At 37.8% G+C, this 15,842-nt stretch overlaps 1 protein-coding gene across 8 annotated transcripts in view; it reads left to right on the top strand.

Moving 5' to 3' along the window:
- The window catches only part of ZNF385B (zinc finger protein 385B), a 333,103-nt gene that overhangs the window by 216,499 nt on the left and 100,762 nt on the right, over positions 1-15,842 (top strand). Inside the window, exon 1 of one of the 8 annotated variants that reach the window (XM_043487747.1) lies at positions 4,410-5,034. The exons of the other annotated variants lie outside the window; for them this stretch is intronic. The gene's annotated coding sequence lies outside the window, so the exon portion shown is untranslated. Of the gene's footprint in view, positions 1-4,409; positions 5,035-15,842 lie in introns of those variants that run through there. 8 annotated transcript variants of the gene reach the window in all.

Raw genomic sequence — 15,842 nt, 5'->3', positions numbered from 1 at the left:
TACAAGTTGAAGTTGAGATGCCAAAGCAATATACAGGTGTGAAGGGTATCCCTTCAGGTGGTTGGAAATACAAAAATTTAGCTTGGAAAAGAGTTGTTTCAGATATAGGATCATATTTTGCCAATGCTACAGAAGTCCAGGAGGATTGTTTAAACTTCAAAACCATAATTTTAGTAGGGTGGAGAAATCAGAAACCAAAGCATAGGATTTGTGAAGTGAAGAAATAGTAAAAAAAAAGAAAGAAAGAAAAAGAAAAGGAAAAGTGAAAATGGAAGTGTAGGCTGCTTTAAAAGAAGTTAAAAATTAAGGGGAAAGAGAGTAGTTGGTAGACTAAGCAGCCAACAAGAATGAGAAATGTCTTTGTTTTCCTTAAGAATGGAATGACTAAAGGAAAGTGGTGACTGATGAACTCAGATCTTGGAATCCATGCGGCTGAGTTAACTCAAGGGCACAAACAATGGGTTAGCCAGATGAGGGGTCCTTGGTGCATCCTTCAGATTCATCCAGACTCTTCCAGTCCTTTAGATCACCACTGAAACACTACCTCTGTGTTAATAAATAAGTCTGTATCTCTCCCATGGGCTCTCCTTGTGGCTCAGTGGTAAAGAATCTGCCTGCCAAGCACGAGATGTGTGTTTGATCCCTGGGCCTAGATGATCCCCTGGAGAAGGAAACGGCAGCCTCTCGAAGTATTCTTACCTGGGAAATTTCCATGGACAGAGGAGCCTGGCAGGCTACAGTCCAAGGGGTCACAGAAGAGTTGAACACTACTTGGTGACTAAACAACAATCTCTCCTATAGTTTTCCCTACAGAGGCTTAGATGTTCCTTATCTCTTTCTCCTATTGCTTTTGGTACCTACGTGCGTGGATCAGTGGATCTCAAACATCAGAGTGCTTCCAGATCACTTGGAGGGCCAGTTAGAACACAGATTGCTGGATCCCACCCCAAGAGTTTGTGATTCTGCCAGTCTGGGATGAAGTCAGGATTTGCTCTGTTTACAAATTCTCAGATGATACTGATGCTGCTGATCTAGGGACTACATTCGGTATTACTACTGAACTAAATTAAGGACCTGTGAGAGGTACAAATAAAGGATTTGGGGAACCTTACAGTGGACTAGTGTGCAAGATCTGGAAATGTTCTAGAAAATACTTTTAAGAATCAGGTATGATTCAGGTATTTGTTGTTGTTGTTCAGTCACTCAGCCATGTCTAACTCTTTGTCACCCCATGGACTGTAGCATGCCAGGCTTCCTAGTTCTTCACTATCTCCTGGAGTTTGCTCAAATTCATGTCCATTGAGTCAGTAATACTATTCAACTATTTCATCCTCTGTTACCCGCTTCTCCTCCTGCCCTCAATCTTTCCCAGCATCAGGGTCTTTTCCAGTGAGTTGGCTGTTTGCATCAGGTGGCCAAAGTATTGGAGTTTCAGCTTCAGCATCAGTCCTTCCAATGAATATTCAGGGTTGATTTCCTTTAGGATGGACTGGTTTGATCTCCTTGTGGTCCAAGATTCTCAAGAGTCTTCTCCAGCACCACAGTTCAAAGTATCAGTTCTTCAGTGCTCAGCCTTCTTCATGGTCCAGCTCTCACATCCGTACCTGACTACTGGAAAAACCCTAGCTTTGACTAAAGGGACCTTTGTTGGCAAAGTGATGTTTCTGCTTTTGAATACATTGTCAGGCATGATTTAAGATTAGGCAAAAAAAGAATGAAATATTTTGTCTAGCTTGATGAAAGAAAAATAATTTAAATGAAGCATCAACATAATTGCTACAAGTAAAGAGTTTTCTTAGGAGAGGTATATCATAAAATAAAAAATAAAGTGAAAACCACAGCAGTGACTACAATTTTATTTTAATCATGAAGAACTAAGTATTATATGAGTAAGAAGTCCACAATTATTATTTAGGGGAAAGTAAGTATAGAGCTAGCATACTGTGTTCCATTTAGAGTCCTATGCTGTTGTTATTCACAACAACTGAGGCCAAGAGATATGTACCATTTCTAAGAGCTGGTTTTATAATTACCAATTTGATTGCCACATCTAATTATTCCCTTAGGTTTACCTGTCCCTGATAGTTACCGTGCAAATCTGGCTTAAGTAGATACACCAAATCTCTGAATTTAGGTAGGTGTAATTATCCTTCCTTAGCGATCAATGCAAAGAAATAGAGGAAAACAACAGAATGGGAAAGACTAGAGATCTTGTCAAGAAAATTAGAGATACCAAGGGAACATTTCATGCAAAGATGGGTTCGATAAAGGACAGAAATGGTATGGACCTAACAGAATCAGAAGATACTAAGAAAAGGTGGCAAGAATACACAAGAACTGTACAAAAAAGATCTTCACAACCCAGATAATCGCAATGGTGTTGATCACTCACCTAGAACCAGACATCCTGGAATGTGAAGTCAAGTGGGCCTTAGAAAGCATCGCTACAAACAAAGCTAGTGGAGGTGATGGAATTCCAGTTGAGCTATTTCAAATCCTGAAAGATGATGCTGTGAAAGTGCTGCACTCAATATGTCAGCAAATTTGGAAAACTCAGCAGTGGCCACAGCACTGGAAAAAGTCAGTTTTCATTCCAATCCCAAAGAAAGGCAAAGCCAAAGAATGCTTGAACTACTGCACAATGCACTCATCTCACACGCTAGTAAAGTAATGCTCAAAATTCTCCAAGCCAGGCTTCAGCAATACGTGAACCGTGAACTTTCAGATGTTCAAGCTGGTTTTAGAAAAGGCAGAGGAACCAGAGATCAAATTGTCAATATCCGCTGGATCATCGAAAAAGCAAAAGAGTTCCAGAAAAACATCTATTTCTGCTTTATTGACTATGCCAAAGCCTTTGACTGTGTGGATGACAATAAACTGTGGAAAATTCTGAAAGAGATGGGAATACCAGACCACCTGACCTGCCTCTTGAGAAACCTGTATGCAGGTCAGGAAGCAACAGTTAGAACTGGACATGGAACCACAGACTGGTTCCAAATAGGAAAAGGAGTCCGTCAAGGCTGTATATTGTCACCCTGCTTATTGAACTTATATGCAGAGTACATCATGAGAAACGCTGGGCTGGAGGAAGCACAAGCTGGAATCAAGATTGCAGGGAGAAATATCAATAACCTCAGATATGCAGATGACACCACCCTTATGGCAGAGAGTGAAGAGGAGCTAAAAAGCCTCTTGATGAAAGTGAAAGAGGAGAGTGAAAAAGTTGGCTTAAAGCTCAACATTCAGAAAACTAAGATCATGGCATCTGGTCCCATCACTTCGTGGCACATAGATGGGGAAACAGTGGCTGACTTTATTTATCTGGGCTCCAAAATCAACTGCAGATGGTGATTGCAGCCATGAAATTAAAAGATGCTTAGTCCTTGGAAGGAAAGTTATGGCCAACCTAGACAGCATATTAAGAAGCAGAGACATTACCCTGCCAACAAAGGTTCGTCTAGTCAAGGCTATGGTTTTTCCAGTGGTCATGTGTGGATGTGAGAGTTGGACTGTGAAGAAAGCTGAATGCCGAAGAATTGATGCTTTTGATCTGTGGTGTTGGAGAAGACTCTTGAGAGTCTCTTGGACTGCAAGGAGATCCAACCAGTCCGTCCTAAAGGAGGTCAGTCCTGGGTGTTCATTGGAAGGACTGTTGCTGCGGCTGAAACTCCAATACTTTGGCCACCTCATGCAAAAAGTGGACTCATTGGAAAAGACCCTGATGCTGGGAGGGATTGAGGGCAGGAGGAGAAGGGAACGACAGAGGATGAGATGGCTGGATGACATCACCAACTCGATAGACATGAGTTTGGGTAAACTCCGGGAGTTGGTGATGGACAGGGAGGCCTGGCATGCTGCGACTCATGGGGTCGCAAAGAGTTGGACATGACTGAGTGACTGAGCTGAACTGAATTTGTTCTGTACATCATTACTAAAGTGTTTGCCATGGTTGGCAAATGTGCTACAACTTGCACAATGAAAGGTGTAAAATCCTTCCTGCATTTGCAAGCATCAGTCATTTTTAGTTTCTTTCATTCAGCCAAACACTCAGTAAGCTAACGCGACAGTATCAATGACCATCACCTTAGCAGAAGCAAAACAACCATCTGGTCATAGCCACCCTGTGTAACCTGGACATATCAGAGGCCTTATTCTTCTGATCATATGGTCAGAGGTCACTAGAGGGAGAATAGAATTAGTTATATATACAAATAAATATATCATTTTAGTTCCAAGCCTACACAACTGTTAATTTCATTATGATAATTCTCCCATATACGTGAAATTAGATTTTTGAGTTGAAATGCATAAATATCCTTATTAGTGGTATCCACATCAAATTATCTGCTTTAGTCTTTTTAAATTATATGTTGTGAATATTTTTTAAACCTAAAATTCCACAGAAAAGAAAACAAGTTTTCTAGGTCTAATGGTATGCAAATAAATTATTCAGGACTGGCAGAATATAAATAAAGTTCATATTTTGAGAACACTTTCCTTTTTTAAGTAAAAAGCAATTTCAAAATTTTAGTTGCCCACCTAGAAAAGGAAAAAAAAAAAAAACAGTCCTTTCAAGTCAGAGTGATACCAAAAATTCCAAATTGTTACAATAAGTACATATTCTAAGAGAACTAAATTGCTTTGTTGGAAAGGATAGGTGGGTGTCAGATTATTTGGTTTAATTTTTACCATAGCAGAGTGGCAGGTACTGAGTAGCTGGGAGATACTCAGAAAAATTACAGGAAAGAAAGTAAGTGTCAGTCTTTTAGGATATATTTGGCTCAGTGTCGTCAGAAGGTAGTATGCCCTCTCCCTGGAATCAAGTTGCAAGCACTACCCTCAGTAGTAATTAGAGCCAAGGGGCAATTACAGGACGTGTGATTTGTTCCGACGCACTGTGTGTCGGCTGTTTCCTTAGCACCATATTTCATGGGAGCACAGGTTGAAATGATGGAATTATTTATCTCTCAGTCTTCTACCTCGTACAGTGCTCAAGTGCAGAAGTGAACGTGAATTGTAATCTTAAAAACCAAGGTAAGCATTGCTGACTGATCTGCCTTTACACCTCTGGGAGCTTTTTCATGAAAAATATGACAAAAAATGTAAAACAGTTAAAACCAACTTTAGAAAAGGAAAAATGTATCAGAACTAGAGTAATGCTCTGATTTTGTGACTCCCCCAACCAATATCACCCTGGCATATCTGACTTGTTTTATTTAAATTGTTGTACAGGAAAAAAAAAATAAATAAATAAATTGTTGTACAGGGTCACTTTGATAAGTATAATAAAGATGTGACAGACTTCCCACATTTCCTTTGTGCTGATGAACTATGCTTTCTTTTTCTTTTGATGTTTGTTTCACATTTTTACTAGGTAAAAATATGATTCATATTTAATCCAAGTATGTTAGAACCCTTTCTCTCTCTCTTTCCTATTATCTTCAAGAAGTATATTTAAGCAGATGATTGTACATGCTCAAGAATTCACATTGAGATTGATAGAATACTGTCTGGTAGCCTGTAATAAAATTGAGTAACATGGGTGATGGAATTATTTATCCCTGAAGATCACTTTTTCATCAGGAAAACATGGGATAATTGTAATCCATGTAATGGTTTATTGTCCCTCTCAATGAAAAGTTATAGTATTTGTATAACCCAAGGCACATGGTGAATTTCTGTAAAAATGTATCATTAAATTCTGTGTTAGATTTAAGTTCTTAACTTGCCCCATTCTGTCATATGGGTGGCAGATAGTATTGTGTGAGCACATTTTAAAAAACCCTCAGTTGTTGGAACTGACATGATGGCTTTTGACATAGTTGGAGATACAGCCTTAATTGTTTTGTCTTGTTATGGGGACAAGTTCATCCTGATATTGGCAAAATCTTGCTGTTAATCTTTTGATTTATAGAAGCAAATATTGAAAGTGAAATTAATATGCTTCAGCTGCAAAATAAGGCAAATGACAAATTTTATGAGCTCTTTCTAGTTTTCTGGCAGTATTGCAGTGAGAGAGAGACAGAGATGAGAGAGAGAGATAGGCACATACAGAGTCAGAGACAGAAAATTTCAGAGATATTAGAGAGCTAAGAGAGATGTGAGAGGCAGAAAAGATAAACAGATGGGATGGGGGTGACTAGAGAGACAGAGCAAAGTCAGATAAGAGAACAACAGAGGACGTGGGTATTAGAAAAAGAGACTCAAGTCAATCGAGGTTTGGAAATAGAGATTGTGCAATTTGGGAACTTTGGATTCTTTTGCCTTTCTTTAACTAAAATTTCAACATGCTTTGTCATATTAAATGCATGGAGCACTAGATCCATTTTTAGGAATGTTTACTTTCCATTTGTGTCCTTTAAAGCAAAGGGAGCTTTAAAAGGTTGTTTGAAGTTCAGAAGAGGCCAAGAGTCAAAACAAATATTCTTCTAAAAGAAAATATTTCCATTCCTTTGTTGCCTTAGAAAGCAAATCATTGAAAAGGAAAATGATTAAAAAAAAAAAAAGAAAAGAAAAGGAAAATGATGAGTGCTGTGATTAAATTCCCTACTTTCCGTGTGGCTCCTTATTAAAAGAGTGTTATGTTTTTGACTTTTGGTGTTCACTGGGGGAGTGAGAAAGAGTCATTTGGGAAGCCAGAAAGAAATTCCAAAGAATGAAAACAGTATAAAGGTACAGGAATAAACATGATACCGGGGACAGTCATAGTCATTTATGATGACTCACTGCCAGTGCAGAAACTCCTTGGGCTTTCACCAGAGGACCTAATCTGATGCTGTTTTGCATATCACTTGTGCCCCAGAAGCTGCCTGTATGACTGAAGCAAGTAGCATCAATCTCTAGGATGTCTGGACAGTGGCACAGTTCCAAGAAATCCGGCCAGGGGTTTGCCACTCTGTTCAGTGCTAGAGATGCTTTGGAGAGCGAGCATCCCCTGGGTCGGAGGAGTCCCTGTGTTTCTCAGGATGAGGGTGTCTCCCGGTTGCCCAGCTCCTTTGTTTGAAGGACTTAGATGCCCTGTTCCTGCTCACACAGTTTTTGTCCTGCTCGCCTTCATTCTTTATAGATTTCTGCCAAATAATTGAAGATGACAAAGAAGTGAATCATTTTAGGAGTGAGATGTTGGGAAATTCCAAATAAGGCATTGGTGCCAATTCTAGTCCACTTGGCAAAATCCAGCCAGACTTACCACTGTTTCTTCCCTGTCCAAATCTCCCTCATCCTTTTCCCTATTCTAACCTCACTGTTGCCCCATTACCCAGTTTCTGCTCATCCTATCCCTTGCACGGCCAGGTTTAGTCACCCCATACCGGTTTCCACAGGGACAGAATGGTGGCTTTCAAAACTGCTTACACAGGTGGAATACTTATAGTGCCAGGTGGAAGCCACCTCTTCTGCACCTGGATAAAAATGGCTTCTGACTGACAGAGGACCAAGAGTGGCCTTGTCCATGATGGTCACCGTGATTATAATACTCCGCTAGAATTTTTTTCTGAATTCTCTTCAGTGCATTATGATTATGGCAGCCATGACATATGCATGCAAAAAGGGAACAAGATTTTAGTGCAGTTTTTACTGAAATCTTTATTCCCAAATTGTGTTTTTTAGGAGCCTGTTAACTTTTCTTTTTAATATGGGCACCGGGTTTTGAATAGCTTTGAAATGTTTGGTTAATAGTTAAGCTAAGGAAACCTTTTTTTTTCTACCAAGGTGGGAGTAGAGAGCACTGGCAGAGCAAATATTAACTCTGTTTCTTTAAATCGAGCAAGCTTCTGGGAGAAAAAATATGTTTTAAAAAGGGCAATTAAGTAAACCATTATTCTTTCCCCCTCTTTGGTTCTTACATGTAGATAGCCTAAACACTGAATGCAAGGACTGAAATTCTCTGAAACTGGAGGGCAAAGCATTTTGTGTCCTGGAGCTATAGAATTTGTAGCAGCAGCTCGGCTGTGTGGGCCTCCTGAGTTGCTGTTTGCAGTCCCTTCAGGCGGGCCCTTCCTGTGAGCTGCAGAGGAGAGGCCTAGAGATAGAGCCAGAGGCCCCAAGGCCCTGCTGCTTTGATCTGTTCCAATAGAAGGTTAGTTGCCACTATTTGGAAAAATGTGTCTTTTCAGGTAGAATTTTTGTTTCAATTCTGCTAGAAATTCAGTATAAAAACCACCACCAGAAATGTGTGTACCTCCTATATGAAGCTATTTTAATTAGTTATATTGATCCAAGCAGTATGATTTAAAGCATAATTTGAATAGGTTTTGTTGTTTGCTTCTTTCCCCCCCATTGGGAATATTAAAATAATTATTTAAAATTAGGTGTTGTAACCAATCTTCTGCTGCTCTTTAAAAGGGGAAGAATTGTTGGCTCTTGGCCACACTGGCTTTTCTCTTTCGTTTAATTTCTTCCATTATTCATACTAATAAAGCCATTAAAATTAAAATCTCATTTAAAAATGAATGCTTCTACAGTTCAGTCTATATGCAAAAAAAAAACAGCCTGAATACTAATCTATTTTAATTTGTTTAAAATGTAAAGACTTCAGTATATGATTCCTGTACATCTTTGTACAGACAAATATTTGAAACAGTGTCTCTGGGCAATGAGCTCTAAATTCTACCATTAGGCAGTTACCATGCTGGATTAATTTCTCCTAATCCCATTTTCCTCATGTAAGATGAAGGATAGACTCCTAAATTATGTTTCCTGCTAAGAATTTATGAAATATAGTTCTTCTAGAAATATTCAGCAGTTTGAGAAACATAAGTTTTCTTTCCTAGGAAAGTTTGTATTTTGAGGTAAGTTTCTAAAATAAGTCACATTGCCAGTAGGTCCCTAGCATGCCACAAAGGGAGAGCAAGGAGTTCCTTGGCATCCTGTAGCAAAAAAGCGTCAGACCTCATGAAAGCATCTTGACGCCATAGACAGGAGTCGCCGAGCAAATGGAGCTCAGGACCATCTCCCTACGTCTTATTTTGCCAGAAAATTTCGTCAGGCTGCTGACCTCCCAATCCAGTCTCGACCTCAGACAATTTTAGTAAAGCCCTGTCTGGAGATAATTTTGGCTTCTCTAAAGACTTAGTAACTTAGGAATGAAGCATATGACATTCCCTTTTGATAAGTCAGGTGTATTAAAAACTATTTCAAAAACCTTGACAAAGCACCTGTCGGAACTCTGTTTTCCTTTCTTGGAGTTTCCTTTTGTGCGTGGTCATGCTAATAATAGTGGGTTACAATGGAAGAACACTACAACCCAGGCAAAAATTATTTAAATTAGCTTAAAGAGGACAATTGGTTTTTAAGATTTTTTTGTGAATTAGTTGTCTTCTTTACTTAAATTCTGTAATTCTCAGATTTTTTTGATGCCACTTTAAAAAAGGATTGCAGCTAATGAAGTATGTCACACGTTTAATCAAATTATATTTTGTACTCTGTAGTACGTAAATCGTACTGATTTTTTTTTTTTCAGTGTTTAAGACGTTCAGTGCATGGACAAAATATTCAGATATAAATAAACCAACCCTGAGCTGTATGTATTGTTTTGCTACACATCCAAAAAGTCATCCCTTGCATCTTAGTGCAAGATTCATCATTTTGTGTAGAAGCTGGCATATCACTACTAAGCCCAAAGGACATTGTGGCTTAAAATCTATCATGATGTGGCTTCACTGCTGTTTTGTGATGCAGCACTTCATTATTGCTTATAAACTTCAAGGTGGTACTCAGAAGGATTTATTTTTAAACTCACCATTCTGCCAGGTTGCTGCTACTGTTGAAGCACTTTGGAGGGAACCCTGAGCTGCCCCAAGGGAGATTCAGGCATAAAACTGCCAATTGTCAGGATTTTAAAGACTCAAGAGTTCTAAGATACACATTTTTTCTCTTTGGCATCACTGGATTCTATGTCAGTCTCCTCTGTCCACTTATGAAATTCATCAAGGAAGCATCAGTATTAAAGGGAACTTTTATTTTCTCACAAATCATTCTGAGCAAAATCAAGCTGGTGGTAGAAAAAATAACTTTAAAAACCTTATTTATCCTAAAAATATACAGACTTGACAGTATTTGAAGATGTTCTTATTGAGGAATTTTTCCTGTATGTATCAAAGTGTTTACTAAAACTAATAATATGAAACACATTGCTTTTTAAAAATTTCTACTGAAATGTAACATAGAGAAAAGTGCACATATTGTAAATGTACAGTTGAATGAATGTATACAGACATGCACACGTGGGAAACAGAACTACAAACTAAACATCTCCAGCGTCCCAAAAGTCCCTTTCTTGCTCCTTTCCAGGCACCACCGCAGCCTAACCTCGTCCTACTCTTCCTACAAGAATAGCCAGGGCTCTAACAAACAGCATAGATTAGTGTTGCCTGGTTGTGTCCTCTAAGTAAATGCTATCATACAGCATGTTGATGTGCTTCTTTATTTTAGTTCTTTTTCTCAGCATGACATTTACAAGATTTATTTGTTGTTTCATATCACCATATACCATTTTTTCTTATTTTTTTCTTATTGCTATATTCCATTATGTGAATGTTAGGTTATGTGAAGATACCAGAATCATTCTTTTTATTGTTGATGGGTTAATTGGTGAATTTTCAGTTTGGGAGTATTATATACAGTAGTGCTATGAATATTCTTGTACAGATCTTTTCTATTAGGTATAGACTTACAAGTAGAAAATTGCTGAGTCATGGCATAAGTGTGTATTCAGTTTTAGTAGACATTGCTAAATTATTTTTCAACATAATTTTAACAATTTACACATCAGGTAAGAGTTCTCAGTTCAGTTCAGTTCAGTCGCTCAGTCATGTCCGACTCTTTGCGACCCCATGAATTGCAGCACTCCAGGCCTCCCTGTCCATCACCAACTCCCGGAGTTTACCCAAACTCATGCGCACCATATTCTCCTCAGAGCTTGATAATCTTCTTTCTTCCTTGTAACCATTGAAACAATGGTTACAACATACATTGTAACAATGGTTACAATGAGGTATGAAGCAATATCTCATAGTTTAATGAATATCCCTAATGACTAATAAAGTCAGGTGCTTTTCATATGTTTATAGGCCGTTTTAATGTCTACTTTTGTGAAGTGTCCATTCAAGTCTTATGCCCAGCTTTCCTATTGTGTTCTTTTTCTTACTGATCTGTAGGAGTTCTTTATTCTAGATTCAAGTCCTTTGTCAGAATGTGTATATTGTCAATATTATCTCACACTCTCTGAATGGTCTTTCCATCCCCTTGATTGTGTCTTATCCTTACATTCTTATTCTTAATAAAGTATATTTATCACTTTTCTCTTTTATAATTATCACTTTTTTGTTTACTGTTTAAGAACTTTTGCTTACTCCAAGGTCACAAAGATGTTCTGCTTTCCTCTTTACTGTTGACCTTCTGATCCAGAAACAGTAAGAATTCCTGAGTGCCTAAGCAAGTTTTAAATTTTAACACGTATTTCTATGCTTTTTGTTTATGCAGTCCCTTTCACCATTCTTCCATACCCACCTCTCAAAATATTAACCATTCCTTAGGTTTATCTTAAGAGATAGTTCATCTATGGAAATATTTATGAACCCAGCTCCTAACCAGATCTAATTTCTTTCTCACTGGAGCCTCCTTAAAATTTTGTTAGTAATATATGACCACTGACATATCTTGCCTTTTATAAGTATTGATGGATTTAACTATTTATACTCTCCAGAGATATGGCATAGTGTCAGAGGTATAGGAATGGTTCCTAACTACAGTAACTGAAGCTTAATGAAAACTTGATAGGTGTTAGGCACAGGATTAAGTACCTTGTATAGAAGAATCTCCATTAGTTCTCCCACCAGTCCTACAATGCAGGTATAGAGGTATACAGAAGTAAAATCACTTGTCTACGGTCATGCAGCAAGAAAATGGTAGACCTGAAAGTCATCAGTGTTCTCCTCAACAGGTGCTTTTAACGTGTACAAAGCAGCATTGCCTAAAGGGTTTGCCATAGTATCATGGTTATCCCAGGCCCCTGTGAAAATAAAAAGGATTCATTCATTCTCAAATTGAGGGGAGAAGTTATATCTCCCTAGACATTCATACCTATCAGTGTATTAAAAACTCCAAGATGTTTTCCAGCAAAGACCCATTTCAGACTGTTGAAACCAGCATCTTCTCTATATATTTGATGACAAGAATCTTTTCCACATAACTTTATAAATAGCCTACTTTTCGGAATAATGGCATGGGCTTTAGGGTTAAACAGACAAGAGTTTGGATGCTGGCCCTGCCACATATTAAATGACCTTAATCGCTCTAAGCCTTAGCTTTCTCAACTGTATAATGGAGATAATAATGCCAACCTCATAGAGTTTTGTTATAATTTCATAAAATAAGGGCCACAGATCACTAGCACAGTACCCAGCATAGAGTAGAATCTCATTAAATGGTAGTTATTATTTTTTTTATTATCTCTTAGCAAGTAAAATAAATTCTGTCTGACTCAATTTATACTCCCTATCAGCGCTATGCCTGTACAGTTGATCTTCTATAAATATTTACTGAATTAAATAATGCTGTTATTTATGGAAGGTTATTTTTAGATACATGTGTGATGGACATGGAAGCCTAGCATGCTGCAATCCATGGGGTTGCAAAGAATTGGATACTATTGAGCGACTGAACTGAACTGATAGAGCATTAAAAAATCTTATATATTTTAGTTATTTCAGTATTAATACTACATTAAGCTCAAATAAAAGTTTTAACTAATTCCTCCATGCAAAGGAAATCCAAGATTTTAAATGTCTTAGTTTGCTGATAAGATATTGCTGTCTAAAACTAGAGAATGTATCTATACAACCGAGATATCTTCAGATATTCAATTCTGTTACCATAGCATAGTAGTAGAAGCAGAATTGAGCAGTCAAATTTCCTGGGTTTGAATCCTGGCTCCTTTTTGTACAAACTATGTGAAATTGGTCTTAACCTCTTTGTGCCTCAGTTTCTCATCTATAAAATAGGCTTAGTAATAGTAGTTTGTTCATTGGATTATTGTAAGTACCTTTGTGTACATAGTTGTGCATATGGTCATGTAATATACATTAAATATATATTTAATAATAATATATAAGTGATATGTGATCAAATGATGTAAGTACATAATTTTATATGTAAATGAGTATATATGGATATGGTATATACTTATATGTGTGTAGACATGTATACACACATATGTAATCTGCTAAGGATAATGCCTAGTATATACACTGTAAAAACGTAAAAAAATGCCTAGTATACTACACTGTGTGGCCTTTTCCGAAGCATAATCCTTTATCAGTCACATACACGATTCACATTGTTCCCTCCTCCACACTTTGTTTCTAGTTTTTCTCACATGGCAGACTGATGAAAGAATGGAAATGATGAGGGAAGGAGAGGAGGAGCTATTGATTGGTGATTGTCCTGGCAAAAGGGAAAATTACTCAACATAAGGGGGAACAAAGCTAGAAAGGAAATAAAAAGAAAAATCTGAGTTTAGTGGAAAATCTGAAATGCTGCTCATTTTAATTTCTTTAAAGAAATCTTTGTGAATTCTATAACCAACATTACCTCTACCTAATAGATTTTTATAGTACATGAACTCTTTTATTTCAGTACTCACTAAAGCAAACATACATATTGATAATAATGGCATCAGAAGGAACTCCTGCTACAGGTTACAGATGTAGATTTGATTTCATTCTGTAGATGCTTCTCCATGCAGATTCTCTTTGACTCTGGCATACCCTCTAAAAATGAGGTGTTTTGTTTGTATTTTGGTATATAAAGAAGAACCTCTAGCTAAAACCTGAATAGACCTTCAGAGGTCTATTTCTAAAGGTCAAAGACTACAGTAGTCATTTCCAGTACTACCTGGTCCTCAACTGAGGTTTTATTGTGCTGGATTATAACATAATCCATTGACATAATAAGGCACCTATTATATTACAGAGGCAGTAGTGAGTTGATTTTCACATATTATTGATTTCACAGTACAATGAATACAACTTGGCTTTTACCATCAAAATGAAATTTATGAGAGAGAGCTAATTGCATTCTTATGGGAGAATATATGGACGTGTGGAATTTCCACAGTAAGAGTGGTGACTGTTAGATCTTTGGGGTGTTCAAAGGAATTTGATATAAATAAATACATGTATATTTATAGTGATATAAAAAGCCTTATTTTCAAATAAGGTAGATCCCTATTATGGCTTGATTTATTATGATGTATATAAGATTATATCCTAAGCTTTGAGATGAAAATACACATAGGAAGTATTTTACATAATATTGCCAAATCATTGGTATAAAAGACAGTATTGGCTCTGTCCCATGAGAATAGCATCATAATAGGAACATTATACCACCCTTTGTGTTGAAATACCTGCTCATTATATTTTCAATCTCTTTGTTCCTCAGTGAGTCCTTGAGTTTTAGAAAAATTAAGCATTTTCTTGCAGGGTGCAATGCATTTTGGCCCAATTGCTGCTTGTATCTCCCACTGCCTTTTGGGCATCCTGAGGTGAGGAGAAATGTTCCCCAGCAACAGCAGCAGCAGCAAAATCTGGAATAAGATGACAGAGGGGGTCACAGCTCAAACTAACTTGTGCAAAATGTGCAGTTTATTCCACTCATTTTCCGTTTGCAGAAACATCCTTTGAAGCAATCAATTTTGGTAAAGTGATATTAAAGAGCAGGTTTTAAAAGTGAAAACAGCAAGGCTGAGGTGAGGGAATTGATGAAAGCATAGTTAATATTTATTCAGAAGATCTACCAGTACTTTAAAACAATCTGTGTTTAACATGGCAAATTGTCTGTCATTAAAATGCTAATGAAATGGTAAACAACTGCTAAGTTTTTTATGCTAATGAATGGTGGCAGCTAAGTAGTTCTCAAGCCCTGTCTTTATTAGCACAGAGATTTGATTGGATAAGGGGGATCATTGTGCATTCTGACCTTTGTTGATGGAGCAATCTGTTTGTCAAGTTCCATGCTGCAGTCTATTTGATTTGAGTTTGTTAGTACAAAGTGACTCTTGCAGGCTCTCAGGGGCCATGTATTACCGTGTTATCAGAGCCACCATTGTGGGCTTAGAGAAAGAATTTTGCTTCCCTCTGTGAGACCCACAGTGGCAAAATAATTATACATTTGTTCATTGGGCATGTTAAAAGACAGAAGTCGACTGAGTAAATGTTGAAGATCTAATTGGCTTTATTGAACGATTCATGCATCAGACAGCATCCCCTCAGTGAACAGGCTACAGAAAGGGAAGATGTTGCCAACCTAAAAAAAATGCACAATGTGAGAGTTGTGAGTTAAGTTTTATTTGGGGCAAAATGAAGACTATAGCCCGGGAGACAGCAATTCAGATAGCTCTGAGAAACTACTTCAAAGAGGTATGGGGGAAAGTCAGTGTGTATGTCCTTTTGGTGAAGGGGGAGTACATGCAGTCAAATAAATATTTTTTGCAGAAGGTTTCTGCTAGTCATGAGGAATCAACGTCACCATAAAGGATTTTAGTGCTTTTCTAGATATGAGGAGATGCAAGAATTGGCCTTATAAAATATCAGGTCCTGAAAATATCTGTCTGAAGACCTGTTCTGGCAGATTTTCTCAGCGCACAGAGCACGTCTGAGCTCCTTTCAGGGGGGTGCTGCAAGTCAGCAGCTGCAGCGCCTGATTTAATCCTCGTAGAGGAGGCTGGGCAGTGCCAATGGCAAAGGACAGTTTGTAGTTGATGACTTTTAAAGGCATGGCAGGAAGATCATAAACAAAAGGGAATATTTCAAACCTAAATAACCTATCTATGGGGGACAGAA

This window comes from Cervus canadensis, chromosome 15 (assembly GCF_019320065.1).
Source record: "Cervus canadensis isolate Bull #8, Minnesota chromosome 15, ASM1932006v1, whole genome shotgun sequence".
In the NCBI taxonomy this organism is placed as follows: domain Eukaryota; kingdom Metazoa; phylum Chordata; class Mammalia; order Artiodactyla; family Cervidae; genus Cervus; species Cervus canadensis.
The sequence above is the reverse complement of the archived record's forward strand: the minus strand, read 5'-3'. Positions and strand labels throughout refer to the sequence as shown.